Here is a 22,210-nt window from a genome sequence, read left to right as displayed (position 1 = left end):
CAAAGGTATTGTCCTGAGGCAACCCGTTCAAGTCTGCATGTCGGAGCATAGTCGTAGAGCTGAACTGCTCCTGCTCTGCTAGCAGCCAATCCACGACTGATATCCGATATAATCGGGACTCTCTCCGCCAATCATTCTCATCGCGTCCTCCCGACACGTCAGGGTATTCATGTTTAACTTCGTGGACATGTCTGTCTTGTACTGTCCCCAATGACTCGGGTCTGATCGGTTCAAAAGCAGCAGGCTGCCTGGTTCAACTCCCTCCGCAGGCACGGCGTTCGTAGACGGTCCTGCTGCTAGAGCAGGGTTTGCCGTGGCGGGCGGATCGTTCCTCCTAGACACGGTCTGGGAGTTATTTCTGTTCTAAACCACTGATCTGCCGAGTCGGCTTTCAAGCGGTTGTGTTCTGGGAGGAGGAGCAGTCCCTAGCCTCTCTCTCACGTTTGAGCTCGGAGCGGTGGGTGCGGCTACAGCCATCTCCATCGCCAAGGGCCCAAGGTGGTTGACGAGGGATTCGGGCACGCTTGCCCTTATTCTACTTCCTCCGGTCGTTGACCTGGTCCGAGTTAGAGAACTGGTCGCCCTCGATTCCTGCTCCATTTCCCTCAATTGCGTCTGAAATACATCATTCATCCAGTGTCTCCCTCGTTGGGTGTTGAAATGTATCCCATCTCTGGTAAGCGCAATGTGATCAATCATGCGCAGCGTGTTTTCGAGATCCAGAAGTCGCAACTCGCCAGGGTTACTTCTCACCAGATTACGGATCATTTCGTTCCACCGTGTCACGTTGCCATTCATGAAATCTGCCACTGTGGTGCCCATCAGCGGGTTTTGTGGTATCGTGCACAGCACCACAAACCTGGGCCTGTACTTCTCCTTCAGTTCATTCAGGAGGCATACCAGCAGAGGCTCCCACTTGCACTCGGGAGTCACTGGGGCTCTCGAGACGTCGTTAGTTCCTAGCATTATCACCAGCGTATCCAGGTGATCCTCGCTTTGGAATTCCATCATCTTGATGACCTGAGCCACTGAAGCTCCTCCAAAGGACAAAGTGGTTGTCTGACCATAGACGAAGATCTCATTCAGATCCCTCACCAAACTGTCTCCTATGATCAGGTGGCGACTCCCTGGGTGAATTACCTGGTCGCTCGTAGCGGGGTTCCAGCTCATGTCATTCAGGCAGGCTCGAGGATGCTCCGCAGCTACTTGCGTGAACTGGTGCCGTGTCATCAGATTCTTCCTAATATCTACCACGCGGGAATTTTGATAGGTTCTGCCATGCGCAGTCCCCGAGGGCACTATCGTGTGGGGTGCTCGCTCCGAGCTATTAGATGACTGATCACGACGCTGCGAAGGAACGATCCTACCCAATGTCCGTCCAGTGATTCGGCTGATCTCGTCCATCGTTGCTCTGGCCACTTGGTTGAACGATTCTTGAAACTGAGGAGCGAGGTAAGTGTCAGAAGGGTCTGGTATCGTGAACCTTTGACTAGAAGCAGACAGTCGTGTCTGCTGAGGAGCCTCGGGCTCTCTCGATGCACGTAAATCCAGAACCTCGGGCCCTCTCGATACACACAGCTCCTGGGCTGTTTCCCGGGGCGTGTGTCGTTGGGTCCCTCCGAGGATCTCATGCTCGCCAGAACTTCCGGTGACACTTGGCTCACCTTCGCCATATACAGCTCCTTCAGGTGCTTTATTTATTTCATCCTCCTTATAAGCCACCTGTAGATCTTCGTATTTCTTCTTCCATTCGTCTCTTTCTCGAGCTATTGCCCTATACTCCTGGAGTTTGGCACACAGCTCGCTCTGATCTTTCTCCTTCTTTTCCAGCGTCTCGATCGTCTCCGACGTCTGGATCTCTTTTTCACTCATCCTCACTTTCTTCGAAGGAGGAGCAGCTGTATGGGAGTCGACCGAATGTGACGGGCCTGGCCCATCACGTTGTCTCTTCGCTCCGATGAGTGGCTGCGCCGGTTGGACTGGTAAGGGCATCTCACCTAGCCGGTGGTCCCTCTGTTCGCCTAGTCCTGGATCACGAGCCAGGTCGTGGCCAGACATTTCTCCACGCCTCCATCTCATCAGTCGATTTCGACCTCTCTCGGCGGTCCCGGACTCACCGAAGGCCAACATTAACACGACTTCCGTAGGGCGATTCCCTCGACCCTCTCGTCCTAATGCATTGAGGAGCGCAACCACAAACATCGCCAGCCCCGGGTCTTCTCGTGTGAAATCACAATCGATCAGCCGCTGATAGATCTCGTCTAGAGTCGCTCCTAGACTCGCTGAGAGGAATTCCATGAGTTCGTTTGTGTCACCCATTTCTTATCGTGTTGATTCTTGCTGTCGTGTAGTGTCTTCCTGTCTCGTTTGATTCAATGAATTCAATAAACAATTTCTGATCAATCAAGATCTAAAAAACAAGTCGCGACTTAAAACCATCATTTTTGGATACAACATCATTCAACTCCTTAAAACTCTCCATTGAAATTCTCTTCTCAATTCTGATTTAAAAATTTAGCACCAAGGTGGATCGTCCACCTTTATCTTTGTCAGGGTAGCACGAATGTGCGCTGTCACCTTGATGACCTGGAGTACCCCAGGTCTTTTATGACACAAAACATAAAACATATAATAACATAACACATAAACACAAGAACATCACACGCCTATACTATCACATAAAAATATAATCCCTAATACTGTACCTAAAACCTAACCTAATCTAAAACTTGACTCTAATTCTTATCGAGTAACTTAATAAAAACCACTTATCGCCGAGCGCAATTCTTAGCATATGCTCAGATAGTATTTTTTATGTAAGTAAACTTCTATGTCAGTCTCTGAAAATATCACGTGTACAAGTGCGTACAACTCTCTCGGATGTAGCTTTCCCCTATTAGGATCGTATACTGGCAACGAGAGAGAGGTCACTCCTCTCTCAACCAAAAAATCCCTAAGTCGAGTCAAGGCCAATACTCAAGGCCAAGAACCAAGCTCTTTGGATCTACGTGTTGCCTATCAGTGGCCTTGGTAACCAGGAAACACAAATATTTCCCTGGTATCTGTGATGCACCAGGGGGCAGCGCTATCATCTCTCCCACACCAGGCCTCTGTTTCCATAAAAACTCGATATTCTTATATTCTCTTTTGAAGTCAGCCGCTAGTGCTGTTTTGAAGCTTACGTCCGCGGTTATCGCTATGGCGCACGTGCGTTCCGTGAGTATGAAATCGCTGTCCGTTATGACGATATTGTTCGAATAATGGTTCGGTAGATCAAAATACGATTCAAAGATTTGTCCAAAAGGTGGTTTTTTAGCATTCGCGCCCTCTGTCTCTAGTTCTCCGGTTTCTCTTGCCGATTTCAATTTTTTTATTATCAGATTTTCGGTGTGGGTGAGTCCTACCCCCACTCCCCGGACAAAAATATCCATCGACGTCCCCGTCGATCGCCCAAAGTCTAGGAGGTCGAGGTTGGACTGTGGAACACGTAGAGGACCATCTGGGGCGACCCAGTTGGACTCGGTATTGTCATGACTGATGTATTTGATGCCGTCTTTATCGACGTCCTGAATCGTCAGGATCGTCTCTTTTGGATCTGTCGGCAGATCATGGAGCCATTCGAGTACGCGCAAGTTCGTTAGTTCTTGCTCATGAGTCTGTTCCGCTTCTGGTTCGAACTCCACTTCCGGTTCTGATCGATCGTCGATCCAATCTTGATCCATATCGTTCACCAAGTCGATTTCTTCTAGCATCGCCACTTCGTCCAGTCCCACTAGCGAGTCCATGACATCACTTACAACTATCCTGTCTACAACGAAATCCTCGCCGTACGGATTGTATTTCTTCTGGTTTTTTCCTCTCTTGCTTTGGCGTGTTTCCATAGTGAGAGGAAAGTCAGGCTGTGTTCCTTTGTCAATTTCAATTTGTTCCGGGCAGTCCCAGTCTTCCTCGGCATAGGGTAGAGTTTCATCGTCCACCTCTACTCTCTCGGTCAACTCGAGATCCAGTGGTAGGTCGCAGTCATCCACCACCTCATTCCCGTCGTTTTTGTCGCGAGTACCCCTTTCATTCACTTCACAAGCAGGATGCACTATCAAATAGTCTCCCTCTTGCATGTCCGCTGGGATGCACCAATCCTCTGACGAGGCATTGTGTGGTTTGATGTTTGCATAATGAGCTGCTCTTCCAGTGCTCAATCGATAAAAACGACCTCCTTGGTGCACTTCTGTTATCTGAAATGGACCACGCCATTTCTTTAATAATTTCTTGGTTCCCTTTGGTGGAACCACTTCCTGGAACACCCAGACGTAGTCGCCAACTGAGTAGGCCTTCGCATCAGCTGTCATTTTATCAAACCTCCTTTTTTGTCTAATTTGTGCCTGTTGCGTATTCCTCCTGCATAAGTCATTGAGGTCCTGCTGTCTTCTAATAACATCCCGCACGTACGTTTGCGGTGCTGTCCTCTTCCCCTCATATTCAGGGTAGAAAAACGTCAACGGGAGCGCTTTTTCATGACCCGTTAACAGCATGTGCGGACTTATTCCCGTGGTCGAATGCTCCGTGCGGTTGTAAGCACCCATCACTTGCGGCAAGTGCTTGTCCCAGTCATCCATGTAACGCGAGCAGTAGACTCTCAGCATGGATACCAGTGTGCGGTTTTGCCTCTCGACTAGGCTATTCGTTTGCGGGTGATAAGTGGTCGAGTGGGCCTGCGCTACCTGCGGCCTTTTCATCAACTACTTGCTTTGCCATTGTCCGATTGGAACGTGATGGGGCAGCCATGCCTCGCTATCCACACATTTATCAAATGATCACATGTTTCTTCCGCCGATGCTGTCATGCAGGGTGCTGCTTCCGCATACTTCGTAAAATGGTCGATCATTACCAGCACCTGATTATAGCCCGTTGCTGTCATGCAGATTTTCTGATGATCAATTTGCACCACTTCGTTGAAACCTGACGACTCTATTGACTGTAGGGGGAACCTTAGTTTCCTGGGATCCTTCGCCTGCTGACATGACAGGCATGCGGCGATCCACTTCTCACAAGCCTTTTTCAATCCCGGCCATTCGAATCGTTTCTGTATCCTGTTATACACTTTGTCCACGCCTTGATGGCCCATCTGATCATGTGAGCGAAAGAGCAATTCGGTCTGGTACAACTGTGGTAACACTATTGAATTGTATTTATAGAGGACCTTGTCCTCCTCTTTTCGCTTGCAGGCAACGATTCCGTCCTTATTCAGGTACAACAAGTCGTTTCGCTTCAGGTAGAATTGCTTCAAGATCTTGTAGCTGTCTTCTTCCAAGTCTCCCTTGTCAGGTGCTCCATTCTCGATCCATCTCTTCAGACTGCTCGTCATTCTATCATTTCGTTGAGCCCTTAGGAGATCCGACAGCCTGTACCTGGCTTTCAAATACGTCTTTACCACGTTCATTTGCCCACTCATTATCTCCGGAGCATGAGCATCGTCCATTAACTAGACACACCATATCTTTTTCAAAGGCGTAGCTTCCTGCACAGATGGTTCCAGATTGGTACGGACGACCCTACCATATGGCAGCAATCTGCTTGGGCGTTTCGAAACTGCTATCAGCTCGAGCTCGTCTGCGGCATTATCTACCACAGTGCCCTCTTGATCTGAGGTGTATCTGTCCCTGTCTGGATCCTGATGTGTTTCTCGGTCCAGCCCACGCTGCTTCCAGTCTACCAATAAGGAGTGGATTGCGATCTCTGACATATCGGAATTGGAAGTTGTTTCAGACGTGTTGTCCCAGGACTGGGGCCTCGAGTCAACACTTGAGTCGACTGATTCCTCAACATCATATTCCAAGTTGTCTGAGATGTTTCTCGACTCCCCGGACAAAATTCTGTCCCTAGGTGGTCTCGTCAACCTCTCCCCGGACAAGTCGTCCTGCACGGGCTCAAAGGTGTCTGACTCCTCAGACGAGTCGTCCTTGACTGGCTCGAAGGTATCAGACTCCCCGGACATTGTCTCGTCCACGGACGAACAATCTGGGCTCGGCTCGTATTCTTCTTTTGCATCCGTGAAATGCACTCTCCTCGTGAAGCTAGATTTTGACCTGATCCTGACTTCCTCAGTAGTTTGGTTCTGATTCAGTGTTCCATATTCAGTGAACGAAGTTCTCAACAAGACCTCCTTCGGCATCGAGCTCACCAGCTGGTTGACAATCGACCTGCAATCCCGTTCAACGCCTCGGCTGCGAATGGACACTGGCCTCTTCTCTGTTCTCTCGGTGACAGTCAACCGCTGCATAGTCTCCATCCATTCACGGTCATGCCTATCCACTTCCCTGACCAACAAGTCACGGAGCTTTCCCATGACGTCCGGCGCCACGTTCACCGTCCTGTTCAATAGAGCCATGCTGTTTATGCCCAGCCTGGTAAGTTCTTGCTGTACCAAGTTGGATCGGACTAGCAGATCCAACGGAACGGGCTCGCCTCTGGCTAAAAGCTTTATCTCCGCGGCCGTCTCCACTGGAAGTTCAGGGTGTCCGGGTATAGGATGCCCTGACTTGTCTAACCACCTAGTAAGTGGCAGTTTGTCGTAGGTTTCTTTGTCCAGAAAGGAAAACCCGTCTTTGATCTCTGATTGGTTAGCCTGTTTTTCCTCGAGGCGCTCATAAAATTCTGTCTTTTTACTGAGGCTATCTGCGTTCTGATGCTTGTCACGGGTACGGTGCTCTATGATCATCTGGTATCCATCCAGGCGCACGATCCAACGACCAATATAACTTTGGTCCATCGAATAGGTTTTCAGCCAGGCAAGGGCACGATTATCCACACGTAACTTGAAGGGAGCACTCCCCAAGTAGGCCCTGTATTTTTCCACGAAAGTGATCACCGCAAACATCTCCGCTTTTGGTGCGCCGTACTTCATTTCAGTATCACTCAGGACTTTACTCCCGTAGGCTATCGGACTAAGAACCGTTCTCCCGTTCCACTCCTGCTCCTGGTGAAGTATGCCCGATATCGCAACCACTGATGCATCCGTGTCCAGCACGAACATCCCCTTCTCTGTCGGCATGCCGAGGACCGGTGCCTCGCAAAGTTCACGTTTGATGTTTTCAAATGAAACTTGCGCCTCATCAGTCCAGGTGAACTTTTTGCCCTGGTTTCTCATCAACTTCTGCATGGGGTATATTTTGTCAGCATACCCCTTGATGAATTCTCGATAATAATTAGCGAATCCCAAAAAACTCATCAGCTGTGTATCTGTCTTAGGTGCCTTCCAGGTCAGCACCGCTTCAACCGCTTCGGGGTCTGGTCTCACTCCATGTTTGTCAACCAGGCGACCCAGATACTTTATGGAATCCCTGAGGATTTCACACTTAGAGGGTTTACATTTCAGACCCGCCTGCTTCATGCAAGAAAATACCTCCTCCAACCTCTCTATGTGGTCTTCTACGGTTGGTGTTGCAATCACGACATCATCAACATAACACATGATGAGATTCCCGTATTTCTTAGTGACGCTCGTGAGTGCCTGGCCAATCAGTCGCTGGAATGTGGCCGTCGCGTTGCACAATCCGAATGGCATCCTCTTCCACTGGAACAATCCCAGCTCACACGCGGAGCCTGTTTTCTCTCGATCTTGCTTTCTGAGTGGCACTTGCCAGAACGCAGAGCCCAAATCCAACGTCGTGAAGAACTTCGCGTCTCCCAGCTTCGATAGGCTCTCATCGATGCGGGGAATCGGGTATGCGTCCTTTATAGTCACTGCGTTCAGATAACGGAAATCACAACAAAATCTGAGTTGTCCCCCTTTCTTTTTCGCCATGATCACGCCACAAGCCCATGGGGACTTCGACGGCTCGATCATGTCGTACTCCATTAACATCTCGATCTCCTTCCTACACGCTTCTGACTTGTTTGGGGTCATTCTTCTCGCCCCTTCCCTATGAGGCACCGAGCCCTCTTCTATCTCAATCTCGTGTTCTACAAAATTACAACAACCTATGTCGGCCTTATGCTTCGAAAAAACGTCTGCGTTCCGATTTAGCACCGCTCTGAGCGAATCTAGTTCTTTGTCTGATATTTTACCCTTTAGATGTTCTATCTCAGGTAAGACAGGTTTATTCGCTGCTAACTCTGCTTCCGTCGGCCTCTCAGGAAAGTTGGAACAACTAGACAGCCCATCATCTGTTTCCGATTTCATTGAAAACAATTTCCTAGAAGATTTCAATTCATTCACTCTCCTCATTATACATTCTTGGTTCGCATGCAATGGACATTTAGTTACATCAAACTTTTTCAAGTTCTCCACACTCTGAAAGTCTGTGTTCAGAGGCAAAGCGTAGCCAAGTTTCTTTCCCCTCTGTATTGTCACTGTTGTTGCTTCTGTGTTCAATAACACACTCACACATAGTCCGCTCTGAGTGAGTGAGAAGCTTCTTCCTAAAATAGCCGAGCTTTTACTGTTTGGATTTGGTACCAGACACACCTGTCTGTCATTGCTGAGTTCATTCAAGTTCCTCATCCTAAACGTCGCTACTACGGCTTGGTTTGGTTTTAATCTAACTTTTCGATCCAGAAAAATCGGCACCTTGGCCTGGTTAATTAAGATCTTATTAAGGGGTCTCTTTTCATACTTTCTCTCAGGATCCTTGATCCTAATCAACCCGTCATTGAGATCGATCGTGACGTCAAAGTTGCGAACGAAATCCCTTCCTAAGATGAACTGATCGGATTCGTCCAAATTCTCCACTACTAGGAAGCTCATCCAAAGATGTCTTCCTCCGAGCTGCAGTGAAATGATCGGGGTTCGTCCAGTCACATAGATCGCTCCCTGATTGGCCGCTGCCAACCTGATGTTTGTCGGTATGAGATCCGACCTCTCGAAACCCATGTTGGTCCAAGTTTTGACTGGCATGACACTAACCACTGCTCCCGTGTCTAGCAGTCCCTTTACTGAAAGTTGTCTGCCTTGCACGTCCAGAACGTATGCGGCCAGATCGCCCTCGCAACCTATGTGCACCGCATCTTGTTCGAGCATCGCGTTGTGTCCGATCCGTCTAACCTTCAGCTCCTCTTGACCAATGTATATCCGGCCAATCTGATCGTTCGCATCAGTTATGTGAGCTTTCGTGTAGATATTGATGCCATCCACATTCATTAGGATCGGGTAAGGGCCATGGACATCGATATAATGTCCGTCCACTTTCATCAGCCTCGGACCTCCCGTTGTGAGCAGCGCTCGCACTGCCCTGGAGTCCAGTTTGGGATCTTTCTCCTTCAGGTAGTCGGCATAGATGTCCAGGTGGACTAGTGTAATCTCAGATGGTTCACTCAAGTTCTTGACCACCTGGTGCCCTGCGACTGAGATGATGGACATTATTTTGGTCCCCTCCTTCGTCATGCCGAAAGTCTTACCAGATATAACGTTCAGTTTTGGTCCCTGTTTCCTGGGTTCCTCTTTGTCTTCTACTTTTGTCGTTTTACCCAGAACATTAAAACTTTCCCGAAGATCTGTGCCTTCCAGCTCCGACCTTACCCATTGCTCCACTTCTTTCGTGGCTAGGTCCTGTTTGACATTCTGCAGCGCTGTCCTTGCCGCCAGGCCGTAATCCACCTTGAGTGGGCTAGACGACTCTGCTTCCAGGTTCGAGGCTACCACCTCGTCAGGCCATGTCTTAACCTTTTTGGTCGTGAAGGTGCTCGGTGTCGTCTCCTTTCTCCAAGATTCAGCCTCGTTCATCAGACGTGCTCGACTGGCCTTGACACCCAAAAGCGCCTCTTCATGGCGGGGATGTTTCGCGTCCGCTACTGCATCCCAAAATTGAATACAATCCGACTTGATGTGTCCCTCCAAATTACAGAAGAAACACCTCGGACCATATTTCATGATGAGCCCTCTGACGTAATCTTCATGATCCTCGTCGGTCGCGTCGGCGTCCTCGAGAAAGTAGGCTATGGCCTTCATGTTCTGTTTGTATGCAGAACACGCGGAAACGTGATGGTCCATCGAACCACAATTCGCACACGACCTCCTCTTATCCATGTCATTGCGAGGTTTGTACCAACTGGAATTCGCACCAGTGTTTGTCCCGCTATAGTTGCCATAAGTGCTGTAACGGTTTTGCGCCCTCGGTTTTATGAGTAAATACTCGCATGACTTCATACGCAAGTCGTCGGGCGTGGGTACCTGGTCAAGCGACAGGGTGAAGTGAGTGGCCAACATCGTCTTCAACTCCTCACTCCTTACTCCGTCCATGAACTTCGAAGCAATCGCCAAGTTTCGCTCGGATATTTTCTCATCTGGGTTGCTTCTCCTCCTAAGCAATTCAAGGTCGTCCAAAAATTTATCTATGGATTCGTCCTCTCTTTGACGCCTCTTCTCGAACGTCACCATAGCCTGAAGCCCTTGTACTCCAGAGCCGTACTCCAGAGCCGAGTCTCTCTCATTGGCTCTTTTTACCATAACACAACTTAATGCAGTACCCTCCAGATTGCTCGTCAGCGCGCTGCACTCTTGTTTCTTGGAGAGATTCTCTTCCTCAAAGTGTAACTTCATCACCTCTATCCAAGTATCAATGCAGCCGTCTGACTCGTCTTTATATGACTTCGGCTTTTTCAGTGTCCTTCTTGACCTCTCTCCTCTCTCGGTTGACTTCGAGAGCTTGGTGATGAATGTTTCGAGAGATCTGTTCAGAGGCTCAAACATCGAGGCATACATCGTTGTGTCCTGTGAGACCGTAGTCAGATCTGGTACTGAACTGACTTGTGGCACAGTTGGCAACCTTGTCTCCGGGGTGGCATCTGCCTCCGGCGGAACTGGATTCGTCCAGCCAGGCCTCGACGGGGCTGCCCTTGGCCGCTCCTTGTTTCTGGGTTCGTAGTTCGTTCTCGAGCCTTGCTGGGCTCTGGCATTGCTGCCCGTACCATCTCCATCATTTGCATGGCGTGAGCGCTCCCTTGGGTTGGAACGCTCCTGCCAATTGCTCCCATTCAGGATCGCGTCAAGCTTCCGCATCATTAAGTCAGACTTTGCATCTAACCTTTTCTCCAGGCTAGTCATCGTGTGGGCGTAGGTACTATCATGATCGTTCAACAATCGTTCGATCTCCCTGGTCATCCTAGCCTCTCTTTCGTATGACTCCTTGTTTGCCTGTGCCAGGCTCTCCGCCAGGCATTGATCGGTGTTGCGAATCAACTGAGCCTGATCAACCTTCGCCTGCGACTTCACATGCGTTAGTTCGTCTCTCAGATTCTCTTGACCTTTGTGAGCTCTCTCATCAACCTGATCTATTCTTTTAGTCATGTCCCGCCTCAGTTCATCTAGACCATTCATTACGCCAGCGAACATGTCACTTATGTCGCCAGTGGCCCCAAATGACGGGGTTAGTCCCAGAGAAGATGAGGTCAACTGCGGCTGCAGCCTGGTGCTTGATGACGCACCGCCTTTTTTGCTTGCTCATCGACGTCATTAATCTGTCGAAGGTTGATGACGCTCCCATCGTTATCCCATCTGACATGGGCCTGGTCGGCGAGGTTGACGACGCCTTCCTGCCCATATCGTTCCTTGGGCACGGTGTGAAGTTCACATCCGGATGGGTTATCTCCGGTTAGTTATCACTGGAAGTCAAACCTACAGTTGGTAGTGACGCCATGCGTTCGACGTACAAAGACTTCCAACTCTTCTTGGCCTTCGAACCCGTTTGTTCTTCACTCGGGCTTACACTCGACATCATCGCGTTGTTGCTCTGCTTGGCCAGAGATGAGTGGGTACTAGCCGAATGTGAGTATTCTCCCCTCCACCTGTGACTTTTGGTCTCCGATTTGGACATCCCCTTGAATAATACTTCCTCTCGCGGCTCGACCTCGGAACGCTCCGAGGTCTCCTCTGTCCTCTCGACTTCCTCCCGCTCGAGGTCCTCGCTCGGCTCAAAGTCGGGTCGAATGAGCGTCTGTTCTCCCTCGTCAAAGGGATCCACAAGCGTTTCGCTCGCGGTTCCGGCTTCGGCGCTCCGCCTTTGATTGCCATCGAGGTTTTTCTCGCTCCTCAATCTCATTCCGCTCACTGAAAGATCAGGTTGACCTTTAGTCGATTCGTTTTCAGCAAACACGTCGGAGGCGCTGCTAAACGAGGACTGGCTACGCCCAGTTTTAAATTTTCGCGTGCTGCCCTTGCTCAGCCTGGGAATCTTAGTAGTCGATCCTAACGAGTCCCTGCGCTGCATACTTTGTGACACACAAAAAAAAACAATATTCGTATGTCAAAAAGTCAGTATCAATCTCCTAGGTTTCTCAATGACAATCTTAGTGACTCAGCTAGAGTTACACACACACACACACACACACACACACACACACAGGGCCTGCTCAGTATTGATATAATGCTAACTCAACCATGTCGTATAGTATAACAGTATCACAAGATTTTCACAAGATATAATAGCACACAAAACACAATAGATAATCAGATAAGAATATCCTACAGGTGACAGCGACTTTTTGTCATTATCAATTTGTCGCCACACAATTTATCAAGTCGCTGCTTTGTTAAAATTAAACAATCTTTGATAAAAAGCAGTGATGATTCAGAAACAGATCAATAAAACTTAGTCTTAAAGAAAAAGACTTCCCCTAATCGGAACGATCCGAAAGAACAAAGCCCAGGACACAGTCTTCTCAAGTGGGTGTGTATTCGCCTAATACACCCACCGAGGTCTTCTCTTAGGTGCCCCGCGATTGCCCGAGCTGTCCTATCAAGTGGCTCAAGGCAACCTCTGATCGAAAACTTCTAAAGTCTATGAAAAAGCTCCCCCACACCCGGAACGCTCCAAGTGCACGAGAGCAGGGAACAACTTTTCTTCTCAAATGAGTGTGTATTTGCCTAATACACTCACCGAGGTCTTCTTTTATTTGTTCCCGGATTGCCCGAACTCTTCTATTAATTAGCTCAAGGCAACCGCACAACCAAAATCACAATCAAAAAAAAATTTTTGTTCGGGTACTTCTGTTACACCCGATCTAGAATCCAAAGTTGATCACGAATTTCCGGGTCAAAAATGGGCTCTTATGATCCTAATAAGCGCCTTATATCCTAATATGATTTTGACTAAATGGATATTTTCCGTTTCCCAAATCGCCACGGAAGATTTCCTCAAGTTTCTAACAAGGAAGTTGTTTAGAAGGTTTAAGACACTCCGGAGGGTTACTTCGGAGGGTTGTTAAGACACTTAGCCTACTTCGGAGGGTACCTTAATCACCCAAGTCACTTCGGAGGGTCCCCCTAAATGTACTAAGGAGGGTCAATAAGATGCTTAATATGCTCCGGAGGGTTACTTCGGAGGGTACCTCCAAATTTTTCAAATTTCTGAGCCTCACTTAGAAGGGCCTTCAATTAACTTCAGGAAGCGTCAAAACAAGCTTAATTCTCTATGGGAGGGCTGTCTCAACTTCTTTGGATAACTTCGTGGAAATTTTCCACTAAGGAGGGTTGCTAAGGACCTTAGCTGACTCCAGAGGGTTACTTCGGAGGGTTCCCCAAAAATCACGAAAAAGGTTATGTTACCGCAATAAAGTCTGCAAAAGCGGTCCACCTGACTTAAAACTAGGTTGGCTGACACGGTCAACCTTCCCAGTTGGATAAAAAGGTGTTTTGATAAAATTTTCCGCCGCTCGGAGGGTTTCCTGTAATTTGGACCCTCCGAACCAACAAATTCTAAAAAATTTTTCTTTTCCGAGATTATCAACCCAAAAACGGTTGCGGTCCGGAAAAGTGGTCCAAATCGTTGACTTATGGTACCAAAATTACCCAGATCGGATGAGTAGTCTTTGAGAAATTGCCAAAAACGTGTTTGTCCAAATGGCCTTTTTTTACCACCTATATAGGTTCTGAGAAACTTTTTCCGCAATTCCTATCGAAAGTGCCTAAAAATAATTGAAACGAGCGTAGTAGCCCTGTACGGCACTGGAATAGTGCAAAAAACCGGATGAAAATTGGTTTGGAGACAAAAATATGGCCAATAACTATCAAATTTGGACCCTCCGGTTCCTTCCTTTTCCAATCCTTAAGGCGTTAGCTCTATCCAAGGAGCCAATGGGAGGGTTACTCAAGAATTTCTCTAATAACCGAGCACGTTTTGCTAGCACGCTCCTGACGCAAAAAATTTTATTGCTCTAACTCTAAAAACTCAAAAACTCGATCCCCAAAACAGATTGACAAAATTCAGAAAATTATCGAAATTTTGACCGAAAAATTTTGGTTTTTTCCAACTTCTACTGAGTCTTTTCTCACGCGGTTTCTTTAGTTAGGGGGATCGAACTACGTAGCTACTCCCTATATAAAAGCTTTTTTGTTGTTCGGAAAAGCTCGGATATCCAAAAATTTGGGGGTCTACAGTTTGATCGAAAGTCGATGATTTTCGACAAAATTGGGTGTTTTTTGGGTCTAATTGAGGAGATAAGTAATATGTAATAAGGATAATAACCTATTAGTAGTCGTTAATGAATAGTACTATACCCTCCTTTGCACCAAAATACCCGAATTAAGACCCTTAACTCGGAAATTTGTAATCGATGGAGGGTACAATCGGACCGCGCCAATCGTGCCCCCCATTTCAATCGTTTTAATGAAATAGTACCCGAACGATACTAAAATTGCTTCAACGATACCCAAAAGTCGTTGCGGATGTTGTCCCTGATGTCCCTGTTGAGTGTGGAACACGTTGATCAGCTTGCCACTCTACCCTCCGGTCACCGGCAAAATCACCATTAACGTGCTTAAACACTCAAATTACACTCGAGGGAGGGTATCCAACCCTTCACCAAAACACACAATCTTTTTATCAGAAACGTTTTAAATCAATCTGAAACAACAACAAATAGGAAGGTCAGATCACATCTCGTCCGGAAATAACATATAAACTGTCACTTTATGTTTTTTACTGTTTTTGGTCTTTTTTGGATTTTTTACTGTTTTTTGTACTTTTCTGTTTTCAAATAAATTTATTTTTGGCTTTTTCTTGGTTATACACTATTTTTGTTTGGTTTTAAGCTTTCTCTTTAATTGTTTTTGGTCCTGGGACCTCAGGACAAGCGGGCTCTAGATTTCCCACCTAACCCTCCGGCCCCCAGAATTTTCGGTGTTAACTAAGTTAAAAAGCTAAATAGCACTGGACGGAGGGTACGCACCTTCCCCCCAGTACAATAACGGTCATTAAGGCCTCTACCTCGGGCTTACGCCCGGAGCGGAGGGTTCGTCGCTGAAACGCTTGCTGATCCTGATGGTCTTATGCCTTTGACAGGCCCACCCAGGAGCGCCATCAAAACGTCTATGTAACATTCGCCCAAATACTACACAGCGACGGAGCGTAGAAAAAGTACCTATTAACGACTGGCAGGCGTCAGTTACCCTAATCCTACTCGCTTTTCACCGTCTCGACCTTGCCAGTTGATTTTCTGGTCTGTCTAGGGCAAAGTAAAAAGTTACCATTTTTAGGCCATCAGTCAAACGACTTTTGATCAGCTTTCGTTTACATGCGAACACAACCACATAGCTGAGTCTCGGATCCTCAGACTACGTGATTGTCATTAAAAACACGGCTCGAACAACCTATTTTAATATGTTTTTGTGTGACAGTTCTATATTAAATCCATTGGAGATGGATTGACCCTTTCCTCTTTCTAGCTACTCATATTCTAAAATATCAAATAATACCGGTGTTAAATTTAAGTTTCACGACATCCAAGTAGCTATATAGTTATTTTTATACAGTCCCTTCACATAAACAGTCTCTGGGGGACCAAGCCTCCGCTCCCATAATATTCCTGCGATAACGCTCTTATCTCTTCTAATTTGCGTCCCGGGAGGGTTCCGTGGAATATTCCTTCCCCACCGAAGCTTCCTTCTCCACTAATATCCGCTGATAAGAGTCTTATCGTGCGTTGTTGCCACAATAAGAAGCTTCGTATTTTCCGTCTCTTGTCGACTGTTTTTCACAATATTTGTCGTTGTTCTCATTTTCTCAGCTTTTTTGGTCAAAATGGCCGTTTTTCGTATTTCTGAGAAATATCAACTTGAAAATCGAAATTTTAAAAATAGAAAAATTTCAGAATACTTCGACCCTCCTTTCAAGCACTTTTTTGCTGTTAAGGCCTTTTTTCTCTGATTCGTGCTTCGTCGGAAGGTTGCGCTGTGCCATCTGGCAGAATGGCACACTAAAACTCGCCTTATCTCAACATACTTATCATAAAATACACTTGGGAAAATTAAATTAGGTACTTACATAGCAGCACACTTGAGAATCAGAGTATTTAAGCTAATTAGTAAATCTAGCATAAATATAATTGAATGTAACTCAAGAAGTTTGCTATCAGTAAATTCCTATCAAAGTGTGCCAGCCGGTCATATCTGGAAGTTTGACCTTGAGGAACACGAAACACGTGGTTTTAGAATGAACTTTAATTTTTCAAAAATTCGAATGGATGTAACATTCGTGTGACATTCGACCAGAATGTGAAAAATGCAATCTCTGCAGAATTCGAAATTTTAGCAGCGAGCCTTCCGGATTGGTGAATATTAAGAACTAAGAACGTTATTGGAACGATTGGCCAGACGGTGAGGGCTGGAATATTCTGGTATTTTAAAACTTCAAAAATTCGAATTATGACGTCATATTTCTGAGAAACGTCAGAAACCGCCATTTTGGCTAAAACAAGAAAGAAAAACAGAACAACATTAGCTGCGCTAACAACAACTACGAAATCGAGATTGGAAAACGACAACGAGTTACAGAGTAACAGAGAACACTGCGAGTTGCAACTATTGTGTCGCTACAATAGTTGCAAGGCCGTTGCGAACAACGGTGAAGGGTGAAAGACGGCCTTCCGGATTAAGAAGAAATCAGGATTAACAAGCTTGATCCAGCAGATTTGTCAATCCGGAGGGGTAAAGGAACTGAAGCTTTTATCCTGTTACATAAACTTTTAGCTTCCTGTCATGTCCTGACTTGAATTTAATTAACATCTAGATTCATTTTGATAAGAATGAGACGCTAGGAGTTGGGGGAAAGGGTTGATCCATCTTCGATGGAGATGATGATTTTTATCTACTGAACAAAAACAATAGTAATATAATAAGTAGTAGCCCTGTTTTTAGGAGTGACCTCGTGGTCTGTGGATACTGAGACCCAGCCATGAGCTCACTATTTCTGCATGTAATCTAGTTAATTTGAGTGTTTTGACCGAAGCCGAAAGCAGTAACGTTTTTGTCGACCCGATGTTAGAAAGACCACCGAAAAGTACTGGCTTGGTAGAGACGGTGAAAAGCATGCAAAGCTCTGTTTAGACGTTAGCCAGTCGTCTTAAGACTTAGTTTTGTCTTCCGTCGATATGTATCTTCCGGGCGAATGTTACATAGATGTTTTTATGGCGCTCCTGGGTGTTTTTTTTTAACATCATGACCGGCAGAACCGTTAACGAGCACTCCGCGCCGAGCGGATGCTCACATTAACGCCCTTAATAGGCCTAAACCGCCGTGGCGGAAGGGTAGTTCGGAACGCGGAAGCCTTCCGGATTACCGTGAATAGCTTTTTAACTTAGTTAAGACCGAAAATTCACGAACCAGGAAGTGTGGGGGGATTCGCGGTCCCGTCATCTCCTGAATGGTTCGTGACCAAAAACACTTAAAGATATATATAAAACCAAACAAAAAGTAGGATAATACCCAAGAAAAACAAAAAACATAAAAAATAACCTAAAAAACCAAAAACAGCAAAAAAGTACAAAAATCAGTAGAAATCATCCCCCAGAAAAGATGTGATCCGACCCTCCCGTTTATTGTTGATAGATATATTGTTGTTACAGGCATTTATATCGGTCAGGATTGTTACGATCAGTTTTGTAGCCCGTTTGTGAGGCTTGTACTGTAGGGTTATTTGAGCATTTAAGCACGTTAATGGTAAATTGCGCCCAATCCGGAAGGGTCAGCTGATTTGCGCTCAATTCGGAGGGGTCTTGGGAGAAGACTGATACGGCAAGCAGTACAAGGAGCAACAAGAAGGGGCTCAACGACAACAACAATCGACTGTTGGGTATCGTTAGCAAGTTTTGTATCCCTTTTGGTACAAAAATTAAGATAGTTATCTGTAGGGGGGCTCGACAGTGCTGCACTGTAGTGACCCTTCACCGAAATGCGAATATCCGAGTTAAGCACCTTAATTCGGATATTAGACAAACCCGGAGGGGCATAGTCCTACTAATATTTTTAATTATATAGCCTATATTAATAGTGTTATATCGTTTTTCAGTCAAAAACAACGAAAACAGACCGGTTTTTAGGGTCAAAATAGCGATATTTTGATCCCCCCACAAGTCGCGATTTTTGAGATATCAATATTTTTTGGAACGGAAAAAAGCGCTAAAGTAGTGTGTTACATCCTAATTGCACTACCATAATAGATAGAACCGGTTAAATTTAGTTCGGAAGTGGTTGGAACTATTTTGGAACCAAAAAACCGAATTTTCGTGATTTTTGAGAAACCGAAACACTAAAAATTCAGAAAATTTTTTGAAATTTTTGAGTTAGAACAGTAAAAATAGTTGTTCGGACAACGTCCACTAGTGAATCTACAAGTTTTAAAACCCGCTACCCGAAAGCCTTCCCGGTTGCAGAGAAATCGAACTTAACGTGTTTGATTTGGTGGATTCATCAATCCGGAGGGGTACAGGTAGCATAGTTTTTTGCAAATTTTTTCACTAAAGCGTTTTAGATCGGGTCTTTTGCATTGAAATAGAAGAGTATAGGCCTTCTGATCTCGGATCAATAATTTTTAGGTCGAAAGGACCTGATTTGCGAAAAAAGACCTATAAGAGAGAAAAATTTTTTGAGTTTAGAAAAAAGACGTTTTGGTTAATAACTTTGGAACTACTGGGCATATTGAGTTGATCTTAGTACCAATAGATTAGAAATTAGCTGAGCTTACTGATAGGGACAAAAGTTTTTCGGAGAAGTAAGCGTGAAAATTTTTTAAGATTGTTTTTAGCAAATTCCTCAATTTGGAAGGGTACACCCTTCACGTTTTACAAAATTTTTTTAGAAAAGCCCTTATACCCCTAACAAGAGGTAATAGCGGTTGAATAAAGTAACTTTAGACTGTTCTAGACGAAAAGGGGAGGCTAAAAGCACAGCAAAAGCTTAAGGGAGCCGAAGTTAGGCGAGCGATAAGACCCTTCACCGTTAGTGTGAATTGTCAAATAAGAGGCTTAACTTCAATCCGGAAGGGTCTAGGAAAGTAGTGCATACCCTTCCTAGTTAGTTGAAAGAGCAAAATTGCATCGGAGAACGTATCCGGAGGGGTATAGGTTGAAAGTAAGAAATCTCCGAAAAGCTACTTTTACAAAACCGGAGGGTTCCCAATCCGGAGGGGTCAAAATTTTTTTTTCAAGTTAGGAGGGTTCCGAATCCGGAGGGGTCTTATAGTTGCTAATTCGGAGGGGTCCAAATCCGGAGGGGTCTTATATTAACTAACTCAGAGGGGTCCCAATCCGGAGGGGTCTAGATTCTGCCAGTCCGGAAGGGTCCTATTTGTGTCAATTCGGAGGGGTATTATTTTATTAAAGGACTTAGGTAGGCGAAAGAAAGACTAAAGTGAGAGGTATTAGGTTATTAGCACACAGGCTAGGAATCAGTGACTGCACTGGTAACTTGCCTTTCAATAAGAACCAGACCAAAACAAAACAGGTCCGAACTCGGATATTCGCGACACTAAGTCTAAATTAAAAAGAGCGTGATTCATTGGTGTGGATTGTAACATAGTACGTTTTTGGGAAAAGTGACTGCCCTGAGGATTTTAGTAGGTCTAGCTCGGGCAGTCCGAAGGCAGATAGGTAACACAGTACTCGGTGGGTGCAATAGACGCCCACTTGATAAAATTACTGCCTTCAAACTTTGTCTGTTTGGTGCAGCACCGAGCAGGGAGAGCTTTTTCTTTAAAAGACAAGTTCGACTATTGTACTGCGACCGACTAAGAGTACATTACACATACGTTTTTTTAGAGACATTCATATTCTGTCAATATATATATTTTTGCTTTTGATTTTAAGTCAACATAAACTGTGCTTGATTGGGTAGTGAGTACACTATCTTTTAAATTGACTGATAACATCATATTGTGCTAGTTTTCAAATCATACCACCGATAATCGGTTAGTGTGAATAAATTTTATACAAAAACTGTACTCTCATAACATACAGGGATTCGTGGTCACTATTTAATAGAATCTTGTGAAAATTATTGTGTTGTGTCATTATTATTGTTAATAAAACTATAAGGTCTCTAGCAATCGGGTTAAGTATTGGCATTAAAAAGTGACAAATAGAGAATGAGTCTAGACAAGTCAAGGATACCAAAACGAGCTAATAGCTCTAGGAAATTCATACCTGAAAAGCAAAGAAAAACGATGACCGATCCTTTTGTGGATTGGATCAAGCGATCCCGGTCCGATAAAGGGGAGACGGTTTCAGGCAGAATGGTTGAAACGAGAAGTCAGAAGACCTCAGAAGAGCGGAAAGAACTGTTAGAAGTGGAGGTCAATACGGACCATACCATGAACGACAACCAGGAAGTAAATGGACTGGAAGGGAGAGGCAGAAGGCTGGCGAGTGAATCTACTCCGGTAGAACAAGGCCATGATTTTGCCACTTCCACCGGGACATTGGATCGAGAGGAGATGTCGGAACTGTCCGACATCTCGACTGAAATAGCGACAACTAGAAGATCTCCGACTGACAACACTATGATGGCAGGAGGAACTGGGAAACAAACAACGTCATCATCATTCTCAGAAAGAATGAAGAACACCTTCGGAAACATCTTTCCATTCAGCATGGGAGGAGGAGCAGGAAACGACGGTGAATCCCAGGAGGAAGAGGATGAAGAGGAGCAAGGGGACTTTGGATCTCAAGTCAGCCTCAATAGTTCGATCCAGGAGAATGAGGCACACGTCGGAAGAGAGACTGGAACCATGGACAAATTTGGTGTAGTGACAACGATAAGCAAAGAGGCAAACACACCGGGCCAGTCAAAAGACTTCGCGATTAGGACAAGTTCAGAGCCACAAACTGGAGAGAGTAGAACCAGAGGGCTAGGCAACGCGTTAGCGGATCCTGAAATAGATAATGAAAAGACGTCGAGGCAGAGAGTTAAGGCTCGGATCTCGACCAGCACGAAGCTACCTGGGACCGACAGGGTTACACCACCACTAGTGACGCCACTCGTGGATAACGGGGCAGCACTAGAGGAAGCCTTAAACAACATAGTGGACAGTTTAGGAGAACAAAACGAGCAGATGTCAATAATGATGAGTGAACTAGAAAGGGCAGTCCACATTGAAAGAGAGAGTCTGCGGGAAGAAATAAACCGCAACAGACAAGAAGTTGGCAGGAGCGAAAAACGCTTGAAAGAAAGAACGGACGAACATATGGCGAGGAACTTGTCGCGAATGACAAGAGAGGCGGAACAGCGAGAGTTACGCTTAAGAGACGACATGGAGAAGTTAAGAATTCAACAAGAGCAGTCTCATGGGACTCTTGACACAAAGATAGACGCGATGATGGAGAGGCGAACTCAGGCTATCATGGATAGGTTGGACGGGCTACTAAGCAGCAAGAGTGGACCAAAAGAAGGAGAACCGAACTCGGGAGGTCCCAGCAGGGAACCGAGGGTGAACTTCAATGAACATCAAAAGAGGAAGACGTACGGTTCCACTAGAGGCAGGGGCAGTTCATCAGGCTATGCCACAAGGGGTAATGGAGCATGGGGCCCGAGCAGTAGAGCAAGTTCAACGGGGAACAGACAAACCTCTAACGAACGACCAACGCAAGGCACACATGCGACTGGGAGAAGTGATTCCGGCAACAGGGGGCATGCGAGCCCGAGGAGGAGTCATGTATGTCAAGAGGGAAACACTCACGGCGATTCGGATTGCAGGGATGCACCTCATACAGAGCCTTCGACGAGGTGTGAGGACACTCAAGCAGGACACTCAAGGGATGCTACAGCAATGGCCACAGCATTTGAACCCCTAAACAGGTCTTTGGAGACATTCCTGACAAGGTTATCAAGAACCAATGAACGCAGTGAGAAGTCCAGAAGAGTCTTTAAGAAACCAAGATGCTACAAAGACGATTCTGATGGCTGTATTGATACCTGGATAGAGGTAATGAAGCTGCATTTCGAGGAAGA

The sequence above is a fragment of the Symsagittifera roscoffensis genome, chromosome 10 (assembly GCF_963678635.1).
Source record: "Symsagittifera roscoffensis chromosome 10, txSymRosc1.1, whole genome shotgun sequence".
Classification (NCBI taxonomy): Eukaryota; Metazoa; Xenacoelomorpha; order Acoela; family Convolutidae; genus Symsagittifera; species Symsagittifera roscoffensis.
This window is presented reverse-complemented; position numbering follows the sequence as displayed.